The sequence below is a fragment of the Rhipicephalus microplus genome, chromosome 6 (genome assembly GCF_043290135.1).
Source record: "Rhipicephalus microplus isolate Deutch F79 chromosome 6, USDA_Rmic, whole genome shotgun sequence".
Classification (NCBI taxonomy): Eukaryota; Metazoa; Arthropoda; class Arachnida; order Ixodida; family Ixodidae; genus Rhipicephalus; species Rhipicephalus microplus.
Window position 1 is genome coordinate 82,875,176 of NC_134705.1, and position 16,653 is coordinate 82,891,828.

Here is a 16,653-nt window from a genome sequence, read left to right on the forward strand (position 1 = left end):
GAGGATGCGTCCACCTTGTCTTCTGAAGTGGAGTCAAGCGAATTCGCCACAGATCCGGTGCTTTCACCCCCTCTTCCTCGCCTGCCCCCCCGACGGCTCAGGACGACAGTCCAACCGTGACGCCGGAGCGGATTGAGGTAGAGTCTTCCACCGAGACAGGAGAGCTCCCCTCCCTCCAGCCTAACACCCGCCAATGTGCTGGCGCCTGTAACCACACGAGATTTGGAAGACGGCACCCAAGACCCCGCCCGTGAGGAAGCACCTATTGTGAGCCGGGGCTATTACTTCCTACCCCAGAAAGTGAAGATAACAGATACGCCAGCGCACCTCCCTCCGCCTCTACCTCGGCACGCCTTGCCCGAGAAACTGATGCGCCCACAAGCCAGCCCGCAGCCCGTGAGCAACGCGCTCGCTCGCGCTCACGAAGGCGGCTCAGGGAAGACAATAAGAAGGCAACGCGAGAGCGAACGGCCAGCAAAGAGCCAAGACAGCGCCGACCGGGAGTCGAGGGACAGAACAGCGACAGTGACGCCCCGCCCCACGCCAAAGCAAAGAAACTCGATTTAGGCTGCGAGGCCAAAGGGGCACGGCCACCCTAAGACGCCGCCTTCAAGTTGTTTGTATGCGCTGCTCCACGCTCTCGCCGGCTGCGCAGCCCCCCCTTTTTTTGATGCGCCTTTCCTCCTCGCTTTCCTCTCGCCGCCAATGCTCCCCCTCACCGGCGTAGCTGCTACCGCTCGTTCCCTCGCCTGCTCATTACCCTTGCACTCATGCCCGGCCGCGATAGCTGATGCCCCCTCTCTGCTTTGCCACGTGGAACGTGCGCGGCTTTCGCGATCGCGTCAAGCAAAGCACGGTCGTTTCATACGCAAAATCACAGGGCATCGACCTGCTATTCGTCCAAGAGGCGAACTTTCGGACCCCAATTGACGTGTCCCGATTCCACCACACCTGCCAGGTGGAGGGGTTATTTTCTCTAACTAATGCAGAGTCGTGTGGCGTCGGCGTCGTGTTCATTTCCGGCAGGTGCCGGGAAAAGGCGCATTGCACTTTCGGAGCTGACGGACGCATCCTCCTTCTTGACATTTTCATCGATGGACGGAAGCTCCGCGTTGTCAACCTCTATGCACCCGTGACGCACAGTGATACAAACCGCTTCTTCCGGCAATTGCACGAATACCTGCTCGAACCCCTTCCCCACGTAGTCCTCGGTGACTTCAACTGCGTCATCGACATTACGAGGGACATCAGGGGCCGGGGCGCGGCGGTTCAGCTTACCGTGCTAGGGATTTGTTAAAGATCCTCCGCCACCTCAAGCTGTCGGACGCCTGGGTTCACCTTCACGAGGACGCCTTCGTGCCGACGAGGACCTCGAAAGTCACGGGTAGCCGGCTGGACCGTATATACCTTCCCGACGCATTGCTCCCTTCGCTTGCCTCGTGCGAGGTAATTGCGTTACCGGCCAGCCTGGAGCAATTGTCGGACCACGCCCCGGTGGTTATAACAGTGAGGGCGCAGCCGGGACCTCGACGGCGGGACACCGCTTGGCGCCTCGACCCGGCGATCCTAGAAGACACTGAAAGCGTCACCAGCTTGAAAGCCCGCCTGGAGGCGACAATCTTAGCTTCTCCCTGCGAGTTCCCGGAGGCATGGGATGACCTGAAGACGACGTGGAGGGACCTCTTGCAGCAGGAAGGTAGCGCAAGGAAAAAACGCAACACAGCGCGATTGAACAAAATCCTACGAAGAATGCGTATCGTTCAAAGTGCCGATGCCCTCACTGCTTGCACCCGAGACTATCTCCACTTGCTTCAGGTCCAGCACGACCGAATCCTCAGGACGACGCCCGGGAAGCCCATACAGTACGCACCGCCTCAGGAAACCCACCGGAGGTTGACCTGCGCGAGATCAACGGGAACGAGTCCCTGCGTATCACGGAAGCGCTCCGCCCTGACGGTACAACCACGTCAGACCCAGCTGAAATAGAAGCCACATTTCACGACCACTTCAGGCTAGTTTTCAGTGAGCCTGACCCGGCGGAATCGCGCCCAGACCCGGCCCTTGTCAGAGACCTTTGTCGGAACCTGCAACGTTTGGAGGCTGATGAGTGCGTGACCCTGTGCGCCCCAGCATCGCTCGAAGAAGTCCGCCAGGCAATCGCGTCGATGCCCCCAAACGCAGCGCCTGGCACAGACGGCCTGACCGCGGGGTTCTACATGCCGTTTTTTGACGTCCTGGGAGACCCTCTCCTCAATGTCGTAAACACGGTAATCGGGAAGCGAGTCAAGCCAGCCTCCTTCGGTGCGGGGCATATTGTCCTGATCCTTAAAGACGGTGCGCCCTCAAACGACCCGTCATCATGGCGCCCGATCACTCTACTAAACGTAGACTACAAGATCGTGGCGTCCATCTTGAACTCCAGACTTAAGATCTTCCTGCCGGACATGATCGCCCCGCACCAGTCCTGCGCCGTCCCAGGGCGCTCAATGTACGCCAACCTCACCCTGACGAGAGACGTATTCGAGTTCTGCTGCTGTTCCGGCGGTTCCTGTGATGATCAACACCCTGGCGTCCCAGGTACCACCATCCGTGTCCACTTCCAACTGGCTATCCCGGTGCTATGTCCAGGAACAATACGATGTCGTCCGGCTAATTCCAAACATCCCATGCATTGTCAGTAACATAATAAAATTTACACTCTGTTCTTATCAGCTTAATTAAGCTGACCCGCTTTGATCCGCTGGCCAACGGTCGAGAGGCGTTCCCTCCCGGGGACTCGGCCACCCCGGGAAGGCGACGCCTGCCCTTTCGGAGGGGCACCTGCTGCTGCTGACCGGCGGAGCTTCCCGTCCCTGGACGTTGGACGTGGCGGACCTGCTGACCCTGGAGGCCTTGGACGTCCTGGCTGGCCCTGGCGACCCCTGGATGCTGGACGGCGGTCGGTGAGAGTCTACAGCTCATTTCCTTGCTTGGCTCTTCACCTGCCGCCTGCTGGATGCCCGGCCCGGTCGTCACCGCCTGCTGACGACGTCATCGGGCCACGGTCAACGTCGTGACCGCATCGCCGTCGTCGCCCACCGCCCGGCCCACCTGGTCCTGCCTGGCCCTGCTGCTGCCGTCCGGTCCTGCTGCCTGCCGGGACCACCGCCATGGATCCTGCCCCCCCGAGTTCTACGGGGGGCCGTCGTGGCAGGCGGCGCCACGCGGCTGCCCCTACTGGCTCCCCGGCGCCGCCCCTCCTCAGCGACCTCGGCGCGGGACTCCGGGTTCTCCCGTGGCGGGCCCTTCATCGCCGGTGTCGACTGCGTCGCCTTCGACGGGACCGGCTGGTTCCGAAGCACCGGCGTCCTCACGCCCTTCTGCCCCGGTGCAACCACGCCAGCCGGCCCTGGACGGCGACGTTCAGTGGGTTTATCTCCCGGCCCCGGCGGAGCTGCAGTGCCCAGTCGACAACTGCAGTATGAAGTACAGCGGGGCCGCTTGGACGTCTCGTGCGCAGTCGGTGCGCCGCCACGTTGAGTTCGAGCACGGCGTTCGTGTGCGCGAGCGAATCTACGTGTGCGCGGTGTGCGACTCGCCGCTCACGTTCCGGCCCTCGTACCACCACTGCCTGGCAAGGGCCACGCTCGTGCCATCGACGGAGACGCCTCGCCGTCGCTGTGGCGTGTGCGACGCCACGTTTACGACCAAGCGCGGCCTGGCCAACCACCTGCAATGCCACGTCGACCAGGCTGGGCCGTCCGGCGCCGCTCGCGAGCGCGTGCCTGCCCGGCGTGTGCGCCACGTCAGCACATCGTCTGACACGTCATCGTCCGGATCGGGTTCCTCGTCGCCGCCAGCAGCACCCCGGGCTTCGCGACGCCTCAGGGGCATATCGCCCTCTGACGCCACCCCTCCGGTGCGCTCTCGCCGTCTCCGGCCGCCAGGTCGGGGGCCTCTTCGCCCGCGTCGATCGGCGAACCGTCTGCCTTCGTATACCTGTCGTCCAGCGGTTCGTCGACGTCCGTGGGCTCGGCCTCCGTCCCCGGTTCGCCGGCACCATCTCCTGCCGCAAGCCCGGCCCCCTCCGAGCAGCCATTGCGTGACGCCGGAGGCACGTCCTCACCTACGCCGCACATCGGGGTCCCGATGCCCGCCGGCGTTCTCTTGGACTCGCCCGTACTCGGGTCACCACGGTCGCCGGAACCAACGTCGCCACAGAGACCCTCGTCGTCCACCTGGCAAGCCCTGGTCCCTTACGACTTCGGGCCCTCGTCGTCGTCCAATGGCGCGTCTCCCGCCTCGCGCGGCTCGTCGGCGGCTTCGCCCGTTGGCGATGCCGCATTTCTACTCGACGACAACGACACGATCTCTTAGGACGTCGCGGTGTCCTCGCCGCTGCTCGTTGCCGGGTCGTCACCGGTCGTTCTGCCCGGGTCCCCGGTGTCTCCTGCCTCCTCCCCGTCGCCATTCGCGTCCGTGGACGAGGCCGCGGCGGATCCCGACGAAGTACAAGAGCATCCCGAGACCGACTCCACGACCCTCCAGATGCCACCGGACCACACGCGCCTCCTTGAGGACCAGGCACGCCTGCTCCGCTCCTTGCTGCGGGATCCGCCCACCGACGAGTCATGGGCTCAATGCGAGGAAGCATGGACGCGGGCCGTCGCCTTGGCTGTCGAGGCGGTGCGTCTCCCACCGGTGCGTCCTGGTCGCCAACGCCGCCAGCCTGACCCGTCGAACGCGGTCGACATACAGCGGCTGTACCGTCGCAACCGTTGACGCGCGGCTCGACTGATCCTGGAGGGACCGCCACAGACGTGTGCCATACCGCTGCAAGACCTGCAAGATCACTGGGGGCACACGTGGTCGGCCCGCCAGGCCGACTCGACCCTACTTCTCGGACGCGATCCGGCTCCGGCTGGCGTCGACACGTCGAACTTTTCGACCGACAAGGTGTACGGGCGCCTGCGCAAGTCAGAGAGCACGGCTCCCGGGGCAGACCGTCTTACCTATCACCACTGGCGAACGGTCGACCCGGAAGCACGGTTCCTGACGGCGTTGTTCAATGCCTGCCTGCACCACCGCCGAACGCCGGATTCCTGGTGGACGACGCGGACCGTCCTCATCTTCAAGAGGGGGGATCCGCAAGTCCCGTCAAACTGGCGGCCCATAGCCCTCGGCTGCACGGCAGCGAACTTTTACGCTAAGTGCCTTGCAGCCCGGCTCCAGGCCTGGATGATCGAGCACGCCGTGTTGTCGAAGTGCCAGAAGGGCTTCCTTCCGCACGACGGCGTGTTCGAACTTACCTATATCTTACAGCACAGGCTCGACATCGCCCGATCGGGAGGCCCCGACCTGTGTGCGGCGCTGTTGGACTTCCACAACGTGTTCGGCTCAGTCCTGCACCAGGCTTTGCTCGACGCCCTGCAAGGTGCTGGCGCCGGCTCCGTGTTTACGGAGTTGATCGGCGACCTTTACCGGGACAACAGCACCTGTATCCTGGCAGCCGAGGGAACCACCGAGCCGATCCCGGTCCTGGCAGGGCTACGTCAGGGTTGTTTACAGAGTGGAATCCTATTCAACTTAGTGATCGACCCGGTCGTGCGCGCAGTGCAGGGTGGTGGTTTCGACCACAAGATCCTTGCCTACGCGGACGAACTGACTCCCCTGGCCTCGACCCCGCGCCGACTCCAGCAGCGCATCGACCAGATTGAGACCCTCGCCGCGTCCCTGGGCTTGTCCTTGAACCCGTCCAGGTGCGCGTTCATCCACATGGTCGGATCGACACCTGTGGGGATGCGCCAGACGGAGTTCCGAGTTTCGGGCGTCCCCATCTCGGTACTGCGCGACTTCGAGCCGCAGCGGTACTTGGGACGTCCGATTGGCTTTCGGATCCAATCCGGCTCCGGTTTCGTTGTCGAGACCGCCCTCGCCCAAGCCCGGGCGATCATGTCATCGATGTTGGCGCCGTGGCAGCGTCTGGATGCCCTCCGGATCTTCGTCTACCCAGCGCTAAACTTCCCGATGAGGTGCGGGGTTCTTTCGACGACGGACTGGCGCCGACTGGACGATGCCATTCGGCCGCTGGTAAAGCGCACGCTCTACCTACCAACTAACGCGGCCACCAACTACATATACGGTTCCGCCCCTGGTGGTGCCGTCGGGATCCCGGTTGCGGCGGAGCTCAGCCAACTCTGCCGCATTGACTCGGCCTACAAGCTTTTGACGTCTTTTGACGGCAGATGGCCTTGGAAGACGCCTACGCAACCGCCACTGCCCGCCTCGGTTGGGAGGTCACCCGCTTCGAGCTGGAGTCGTACCTCGGGGGATCGCTCGAGGACGGGTCCCGGCCAACCAGTTGCGGTCCGTGTGGACGAATGCCCGTAAGGCGTCCCGCCAGTACAACGTCGCCTGGACCCTGGATCCTGGCGGCGTTCGGCTCACCTGCGGCGACGCCACGATCAACCCACAGCACCGGTGCTGCGTAATGCGCACGCTACGAGAGGTGCTGGCCACCGAACGGGACCGGGCCCTGCACAACCTCCCCAACCAGGGAAAGGTGCTGGCCTGCGTGGCGGCTGATCGCGCCAGCTCCCATTTCATGCGGACGGGCGCCTTCACCTCCTTCGCGGACTGGCGATTCGTGCATAGGGCCCGCCTCAACCTCCTGCCCCTCAACGGCGCTCGCATGTGGGGCGCACTGGACAGGGACCAGCAGTGCCGCGTCTGTGGGTACCTGAGGGAGACACTGCCGCATGTGGTGTGCCACTGCATGCCTCGCAGTGCGCTCTACCGGGCCCGCCACAACGCCATCGTCGACCGCGTCCGGACCGCCGCCTCCCGCGAGTTCACGGTGGCCTTCGAGAACCAGGCCGTCGGAGACACGGGCCTGCGTCCGGATCTCGTCCTGGTGCGTGGCGAAGAGGTTATCGTCATCGACGTCACGTGCCCGTTCGAGAACACGCCGGACGCCTTTTAGAACGCCCGTAACGCCAAGCTGGCTCACTACGAGCCGGTGGCGGCGTTTCTCCAGCGCCGGTATCAACGGGTCACCGTCCACGCCGTCATCGTGGGTGCCCTCGGCGCATGGGACTCGGCGAACGATCGTGTACTACGTCGCATTTGTTCGCGCCCCTACTTGCGCTTGTTCAAGAAGCTTTGTGTGAGTGAGGTGATCGCTGCATCTCGCAAGGTCTACGAAGAACACTTGCGTGAAAGCCATTAACTGCCTCGCGTCCGCATGTGACTGTGCATGCAAAGCTAATATGGGTGTGCGTGTTTGCCCCTAAGCAATTCTTGTCTTGCCACGCGATGTCTTCTATTGTTACGCGACGTGCACCTTTTCGCCCGCGTTGTGCCATGTCAACGTCGTTAACCTCGTCGCGAGAACTCTTTGGCGCAAGTCATGTCTGAAAGTCGGACTCATTCACATATGGCCCCATGAAACATGAATAAAAAGGTATCTGTTCTTATCAGCTTAATATCTGATACGGATCCTATTTGGATCCAATATATTAAACTTATTTTTGCAATGCGGCGGAGTGCTTGAAGCTTGCTTCACCTCCGCCACGGGTTGGCCCGGTATTGCACTACCTCCGGGATCGGCCCACTCACCCCTGTGGGGGTGAGTTCGTTGCAGAGGCGTTGCTTGGGCAGCCAGCGTAGAAGCCATGTTGGATGGGTGACGTAGTCAAGTTTTGCACAGTCATTTTTTTTCTTTTTTCCTTCCAGGCTTTGGTGCTCGGGTTGGACATGTACACTATGCATCAGTTTTTAAAACAAGTGCTGTAGCATCCCTCGCGACATGCCTGATAATGTTCGCCGGCAAGCATTTGGTGTGACGTCATGGTTACATTCGAGAGTACGCATGCAAGCAAGCACGCGTGGCTTTGACCTGTGGGAAAAAGAAGGTTTCAGTTTTAACATGTTTGTAAGCGAAACAAGAAACTTCAAGCGGACTAGGGATAAAAGCATTGCCGTGAAGCCAGCGCCGCCGCTGTCGGTGCACAATGCTGGTTGTGCATGGGTGGACGTCGGAATTGCTTTGCTACTGTTTGCCTGGCTTTTGGCCAGGACTAAGTACGAGGTGTGAAAGAATGGATTTTAATTAAGTGCTAATGAATTGCATCGCTTCTCGGCCTTTTGGCTAAGATCAAAGTGTCGAGCTAGCTGTTTTCTACGAGTTACTCTGCGAGACCTGGGGTCACGTCACGTTGGCGTCGGCCCCCGGTTCCTGTGACGTCCGTCCCAGCGGTCGTTCCTGTGGCTGCGCCGCTCCACGCGCACGCCTGCTGCCTCGGGTTGCCGGCTCCTGCCTGGTGCCCGCCCGCCCCATGCCTGGTGGTGCAAGGTCCCCGGCCCACGCCTGCCGTCCCGGAGCCCTCCTGCGGTCCACCAGCCACCACCTAGTCCTGCGCGGCCCTCGCCTCGGCTGAGCCGCGTTCTACCAGTGTGCAGCTCGCCTGCACGTAACGAGTCGTCCTCAAGCCCCGCCCGACCCGGCGACTTGCGGACTCCACCTACCAGAATGGCCACGCCATTTGAACTCCCGGTGAGGGAGAATTGTTTCATGTTTTCAGCGCCCGAGGGCGAAGTTTTTGTGGACGATTTGATAGATGCTATAGAGAAAACTGCAGGAGATGATAGCGTTTTGATGCTGCAGCACATGTGGGGAGCAAAATTTCTTGTTTGCACCCACAACGCTGGTCAGGCGACAAAGCTAATGGTCGCAGAGGGCTTTAAGGTAAACGAAGTGAACGTGCTGGTAGAGGCCGTCGGGCCGCCGGTCACGTATGTAAACGTGTACCGCTACCCCGGCTTTTTGTCGGACGAGACCCTCAGTAATGCCTTAGCCCAGTTCGGTAAGCTGAAGGGCATTTCGTTCGCCACCTTAGCCACTCGCCAGACCAAGTTGAACGGGGTGCGTCTAGTGAAAATTGAGATGCGATGCCCTGTCCTCAACTTCATAACGGTTGCGGGGCACAAAATAATGTGCGAATATAGAGGCATGCGTCGGGTATGCGCGCGCTGCGGCGAGGTCAGGCACATGGCGACCGCGTGCACGGCCGCGTTTTGCAAGCTTTGTGGCGTCTTCGGCCACGCCACAGAGGGCTGCACAGCCGAGTGCACGCGTTGCAGGGGCCGTCACGGGACGCGCGATTGCTTCCGCAGGTGGTCCTACGCGGCCGCTGCCCGCGGTTCATCTGTGCTGGCGGTCACCGAAGCGGCACCAAGCCAGTCGTCCGGCGCCCCTTCGCCGAGGTCGGGGGAGTCTCCTTCGCGCCTTCAGGTCCTCGCGCCTAAAACCGCGTCCCACACGACCGCAAGGGCCCCCTCTCCTGGCGTCGCGACGTGGAATCAGAATCAAGCTCGGGTAGCAGTGCGGAGTCTTCTTGTGTCAAAGATGAGACGCGTGGAGCATCTGTCCCCGTTGCTTCGGCGTCGGCGTCCTCTGGCGCAGACACAGCCGATACCGAGACGGGCCCGACGCGATCGGCGTCCCCTACGACTCCCGCAAGCCCATCGGACGCCGAGGACTGGCCGCCTCTGGCTACCTTAGAAGACGCGTCCCCGGCGCCTCCTAAGCAAAAGGAGACAGGCCACCCCGTCTGCAACGCGCCGACCAACTTGCTGGCCCCTGTCACAGCACAGGAATTAGGAGGGCTTCCACAAGCCCCGGCCCGGGATGACAGGCCCATCGTCAGCCGCGGGCACTACGCCCTGCCTGAGGTCAACGACCAGGCGTCGTCAAATCCTTCCCCCGAGCGGGCTGCGTCCCACAAGGGCCGGCGACCGGACCCGCCCGCGGTCCGCCGGGCGCCTGGCCGCGAGCGGAGATCTCGTTCACGCTCGCGTCGTCGCCGCGGAGACGGGGCTGGTCGCGATTCGGCCGCGCGGGCCTCAAGTCGTGACGCGGGCCTCGAGCCGATGTCCCGCTCGCGTCGTCATCAGGGAGACGAGCCGCAGCATGACTCCCGTGAGGGTTCCCCCACTCGTGAGGTGACGTAGCGGCGGACCGGGCTTCAAGTCAGCAGCAGCGACAGCGACGCCCCGCCGAAAGCGAAGACCCCGAGGTTGGGAGGGAACGCCGTGACCAAGGGGGACCCCCCCCCGCGGATAGCGGTGAGCCAATCGAGTAGGCGGAGGCGTCGCGGCACCGTGGGGTGCCGAAGGGGGGGGGGGTGATCTGCTCGGGCGCCTCGGACGCGTCCGAGTTCGTCTTTCTTTTCTTCGATTTGCGTTGCTGCGCCTTCGCGCCTGGAGTGCATGGACGCTGGCCGCGTCCCGTGATGCCGGCGTGTTTTCTTGGTTTGCTCCTGGGATAAATCGTCATAGAATCGTTCTGGCTGCCTTCAGTTTGTTTTCTGCCGAGACGCGGCTCACGCTGGTCGTGTCGCCTGCTCTTGGCGTCGGCTGCCATAGAGGCATGCACTTCTCAGCTGTTGCGCCCTGTTGCCATCATGACAGGGCCCATTTCCTCCTTCCCATTACCAAATTTATTCGGCTATGCCTCACCTTAAAATAGCTTCTTGGAATGTCAGGGGCTTCCGGGACAGGGCAAAACAGGAAAGCGTCCTAGCGTTTGCCCTGTCCCTGGGGATTGATGTGCTATTCCTTCAAGAGAGAACTTTTTGGTCGCCGCTGGACGTCGCCAAATTCAAGAGAGCCTTCCAGGTTGATGCCTTCTTCTCTCTGACGAACGCGAGGGCATGTGGGGTGGGGGCCATCTTCATTACGGGCCACTTCCGGCAGAAAGCTTTTTGCACCTTCGGCGCAAGCGGCCGCACTCTGTTGTTAGACATATTTGTCAATGGGAAGCGGTGCCGCTTTGTTAATGTTTACGCCCCAGTTACGAGAATGCAAACTAATAACTTCTTCCAAGATCTACACCAGATGCTCACAGAATCACTCCCACACATTCTCTTGGGCGACTTTAACTGCGTAACAGATTCGCAAAGGGACGTTAGGGGACCGGGCCGTGGAGCTTCCACATACCATGCGAAAGAGCTCGTAGGGCTCTTAAGGCACCTCTCTCTTACGGATGTCTGGCTTCACGTCCACGGCGATCTTTTCGTACCCACGCGCTCCTCACAACTCACCGCCACCCGTATCGATCGTACCTACACTCCCGACTTCCTTCTTTCTTCGGTGGAGGCATGCGAGGTCCTGCCCCTCCCGGCCACCCTCGCTAACCGATCCGACCACCTTCCGCTCGTCACCACAATAAGGTGCCGCCCCGGAACCCTCAGTGACAACCATGGCTGGCGGCTTGACGCGGCTTTGCTCCTTGACGAGGACAGCGTCGAGCGAGCCAGAGAGCGCATTCGGGCCTCAGTCGACAGCGTCTCAGAAGTGACCCCTGAATCATGGGATGCCTTGAAAGCGAAGTGGAAGACCATTCTCCAGGACGACGGAAAAGCCCGGAGGCGTAGGATCACAGACAGGCTGAATGAGACCCTACGCAGGATCCGTATCATCAGGGGGGCGGACACCCTGACGGACTGTACGCGGGGCTACCTCTCTGCCTTGGAGGCCGAACATACCCAGCTACTCCAACAACGTGCGCAGAGGCCACCCAAACACCAGGCTGAAACAGACCCCGATGGGGTGACCGGGAACGGCCGTGTCCACATCACGCGGGTACGGCGCCCAGACAACTCCTTCGCCACTGACCCGGATGACATTGGCAGAACCTTCCGGAACTACTTTGCAGACCTCTTTCGAGATTCAGACCGCGCCGGCATTCCAGACGGGAAGCAACTGATTGAGGAGCTCTGTCGTAACCTCGTGCGCCTCGAGCAGGATGAAGCTGAAATGTTGGGCAAGGGGGTAACAGCGGAAGAAGTAAGGCCTACCATCAAGAATATGCCACCGAACTCCGCCCCTGGCACAGACAGACGGACTTACAGCTTCCTTTTATTCCACCTTTTGGAATGAACTGGAGAACGTCCTCGTACTCATGGTAAACATGGTGATCACCCAACACCAGAAACCGCTATCCTTCGGCGAAGGGAGGATCGTCCTCCTCCTCAAGGAGGGCGCCCAGCAGGAGGAGCTTTCGGCCTGGCGTCCAGTCACCCTTCTGAATGTTGACTACAAGATGGTGGCTTGCCTGTTAAACAACCGCCTGAAACCACTGCTTCAGACCATAGTTTCAACACAACAGACCTGCGCAGTCTCGGGCCGCTCAATTTACGCTAACTTGACGGTCACACGGGACGCTTTCGAATACTTGTCTGCCAAATCTCTGTCGGGCGCCTTCATATTGTTACGTGAGTAACGAGACAAAGTATTGCGAATATATTCGAAAAATATATTTGCAAGAGCGGTTGCAGCACTGGCCAGTCTGGCTCCGAGCTCGAGCAGCCAGCGAGCCTCATCTTCCTCGTCGGGCGCACACGCGCATTCGCACTGTGGTTTGTGGCAGCCTACAGGTAGCATAACCCCCGTCGGCAAAGGCGCCGTCTCGGCGCATCTAGATGTCAAGATCATTGGGCGAGTGGTACTGCTTCAGGCGTGCGACGTGTACGATGTCGGTGGCCCTAGGGGTGGATGAAGACGGCGAGGCAGCAGGAGTGATTTCATAAGTGACGGGAGTCACCTCACGAAGCACTCTGTAGGGCCCTGTGTACCGAGAGAGCAGCTTGTCAGACAGGCCAACGTGCCTGGTCGGAGACCACAGCAGAACCAACGAACCGGGCGAAAAGTGCACATCGCGGTGTCGTTGGTCGTACCGACGCCGTTGGTTTGCTTGTGAGGTCAGAAGGCGAGCACGAGCGGTTTCGCGTGCGTGGGCGGCCCGGCTGATGGCGTCCAGAGCATATTGTGAAGTTGGAGCTGCTGGTAACGGAATCGTCGTATCGAGGGGTAATGTGGGTTCGCGGCCGAACAGCAAGAAAAAAGGGGAGTAACCAGCCGTGTCGTGGCGCGAAGAATTGTAGGCAAATGTCACGTATGGTAAAGCGATGTCCCAGTCAGAGTGATCTGAGGAAACGTACTTTGCAAGCATGTCAGTTAGGGTTCGGTTCAGGCGTTCTGTGAGGCCATTTGTTTGCGGATGGTACGACGTAGTGAGCTTGTGGCGTGTTGCACAAGAGCGTAGGATGTCCGCTATGACTTTCGATAGAAATGTGCGGCCTCGGTCCGTGAGCAGCTGGCGTGGAGCACCATGTTGCAAGATCACGTCGTGTAGAAGAAAATCGGCGACGTCAGTGGCGCAACTTGTTGGAAGGGCGCGTGTGATTGCGTAGCGTGTGGCGTAGTCTGTGGCCACAGCTATCCACCTGTTGCCAGCAGAAGACAGAGGAAAAGGGCCGAGTAAGTCCAAGCCGACGCGAAAGAAAGGTTCCGTAGAAATATCGAGTGGTTGAAGGCGCCCAGCCGGAAGCGTCGATGGTGTTTTGCGGCGCTGACATTCCTCACACGCCGCGACGTATCTTCTGACGGACCGTGCCAGACCTGGCCAATAGAAGCGACGGCGAATCCGGTCGTATGTGCGGGACACACCCAGGTGACCGGCAGTAGGAACGTCATGAAGTTCGTGGAGTACAGCCAAGCGGAGGTGTTTGGGTATGGCAAGCAGCAGAGATGGGCCGTCTGGATGGAAGTTATGCCGGTATAATGTGCCATTCTGGAGTACGAACGAGCGATAGGATCGGTTCGATGGGGAGGAGTCGAGGCGCTCAATGATAGCTCGTAGGGCTGCATCACGGCGTTGCTCGTCGGCTATGTGGTTCAGTTGAGAAACGGAGCACACGCAGGCGTCGTTGTCAGGTATGGTGGCCGATGGGTCAACTGGATAGCGAGAAAGGCAATCGGCGTCCTGGTGCAGGCGTCCAGACTTGTATATCACAGAAAAGGTGTATTCTTGCAGTCGCAGAGCCCAGCGACCAAGTCGACCTGTAGGATCTCTTAAGGATGAAAGCCAGCAGAGCGCGTGGTGGTCGGTGACGACGGAAAAGTGAGTGCCAAATAAATATGGACGGAATTTTGAGACCGCCCAGACAAGAGCAAGGCATTCTCGCTCCGTGATCGAATAGTTACGCTCTGCAGGTGTAAGGAGGCGGCTAGCATACGCGATAACGCGGTCGTGTCCCTGTTGGCATTGGGCGAGAACGGCTCCGATACCGTGACCACTGGCATCAGTTCGGACCTCAGTTCGGGCAGATGGGTCAAAGTGGGCGAGGATAGGGGGCGTCGTCAAAAGTGTTATGAGGTGAGAGAAGGCGGCAGCTTGAGTGGACCCCCACGAAAATGGAACGCCTTTCTTCAAAAGATCGGTAAGTGGTTGGGCGATTGCCGCAAAATCTTTCACGAACCGCCTAAAGTAGGAGCAAAGTCCCACAAAGCTCCGGACATCTTTGGCGGATTGGGGTACTGGGAAACTCGTGACGGCACGAATTTTCTCAGGGTCCGGTCTCACACCAGAAGCATCGACAAGGTGGCCCAGCACGGTAATCTGTCGGCGGCCGAAGTGACACTTCGAGGAGTTCAACTGGAGGCCAGCTTTGCGGAAGACGTCGAGAATGGCCGACAGACGCTCAAGGTGGGTCTCAAACGTAGGTGCAAATACGAGGACGTCGTCTAGGTAACACAGGCATGTTGACCATTTGAACCCGTGTAGCAGAGAGTCCATCATACGTTCGAACGTGGCGGGGGCATTGCATAGACCGAAGGGCATAACCTTGAATTGGTATAGGCCATCTGGAGTGATGAAGGCGGTCTTTTCTTGGTCTTTCTCGTCTACGGCAATCTGCCAATAACCAGAACGAAGGTCGATGGATGAAAAGTAGCGTGCGCCGTGGAGACAATCGAGTGCGTCATCAATACGTGGTAAAGGATACACGTCCTTTTTGGTGATTCGATTTAGATGCCGGTAATCGATGCAAAAACGCCATGTGTTGTCCTTCTTTTTAACCAGGACGACGGGTGACGCCCATGGGCTTGATGAGGGCTCAATAATGCCTTTAGTTAACATCTTATTCACTTCAGCTTGAATAATCTGGCGCTCCGACGCGGACACGCGATACGGTCGACAGTGAATGGGAGCAGCATCACCGGTGTTGATGCGGTGCTTTACAAGAGAAGTTTGGCCGAGTGGGCGGTCGTCAAGGTCGAAGATGTCACGGTAGGAAGCTAGAAGGCGTGCGAGAGCGGCTGATTGCGCTGGGGGAAGGTCAGGGTCGATCATGGGACGTATTGACATGTCGAGGCATGTGGCATCGAGTGGGCGACAAGGAAAATTGGGGCATGCGTCGGCTGCGAAAGTGGTGACGTGATCATCGGCTAAGGACCGCAACGTGGCAATTAGGATGCCTTCAGGGAGGACTTGCTTTGTGAAGCCGAAATTTATGACGGGTAGACGGGTCCGGTTGGAGGCTACAGTTACGATGCAGTGAGGGACGGTGACGTCACGTGCCAGTAGGACATCAGGAATCGGCGTGACGATGTAATTCCCATCCAATACGGGTGAGGTCGTGGCAAATTCGGTGAATGTGAGGGCTTTAGGCGGTAAGCGGAGGAAGTCTGTGGCAGAAAGGCCGTGTTGAGGTTCAGGGTGAATATCCGGCTGAAGAGGAAGGTCTAAGCAAAGAGTACCAGCGGAACAGTCGATGAGAGCAGAATGGGTCGACAGGAAGTCCATCCCTAAGATGAGGTCATGAGGACAGTTCTGGAGCACCGTGAATAGAACAGGGATGTAACGGTCGGCGATGCGTATGCGAGCCGTACACATGCCAATGACAGGAACAGTGCCGCCATCGGCCACACGTACAGCTTCGGTAGCAGGGGGCGTGAGTACTTTTCTTAAGCGGCGACAAAGATGAACGCTGATTATGGACACATGAGCGCCAGTATCGACTAGTGCCGACAGAGAAATACCGTCCACGTGTACATCGACAAGATTTTTGTTCGTATGAAGCGTCAATGGAGGGTTTGGTTCAGACAGGGATGATGCAGCACTACCTCCAGGGGCTGCACTGTCTAGTTTTCCGTCGGGTACGATGAAAAGTTAGGCGGCGAGTGATGGCGGCGTGGCTGGGGCGACGGGGAACGACGGCGTTGAGGGGACGGAGAACGAGCAGGAAGGCGGCTGTTAGACGTGTCGAAAGCAGGGGCGGTACGGCTGGACGAATACCGGCGAAGATCTTCATATGGGCTATAAGGTGCGAAAAACTGGCTCCTATGTGGCGGCGTCCAGGAGGCACGGCAGTAGCGGGAGACATGTCCAACGCGGTGGCACCGGAAGCAGATCGGTTTGTCGTCAGGAGTTCGCCATTCCGCCGGGTTGCGAGATCGTGGAGCAACAAATGGGTCACGTCGAGGTGCATTAGTGGGAATTGGTCTGGAGGAGGGGCAAGAGATGGGGCAAGCATCAGGGAACCCGCGGTTGGCGAATTCTTGTCGTACGACCGCCTGAATAACGGAGATCGCGGGGGTTGTCGGTATCGTATGTTCGAAAGAAGTGGGCTGAAGCGGCGCTGGACTTGCTGCTTCAAGTTCCCGTCGAACGATACGCGTTACACTCTGCTCAAAGGGCGGTGTGACGGTAGAATCGGAGCAGGTGGACGTAGCCGCCGTGTTTGGCAACCGAGAAAAAGGAGGGCGCACCCGACGGCTTTTTGCTGTTTCGAAACGGCGGCATTCTTGAATTACACGGTCGATGGTCGAGAC

At 59.8% G+C, this 16,653-nt stretch overlaps 1 protein-coding gene and 1 non-coding gene across 2 annotated transcripts in view; both read left to right on the forward strand.

Annotated features, from left to right (window-relative positions):
- Positions 1-16,653, forward strand: part of LOC142765338 (uncharacterized) — a 187,221-nt gene that overhangs the window by 998 nt on the left and 169,570 nt on the right. The gene's annotated exons all lie outside the window — the stretch shown is intronic.
- LOC142766259 (U2 spliceosomal RNA) lies at positions 7,403-7,597 on the forward strand. Its single transcript, XR_012884445.1, has one exon. It is a non-coding gene; the product is annotated as a U2 spliceosomal RNA (small nuclear RNA).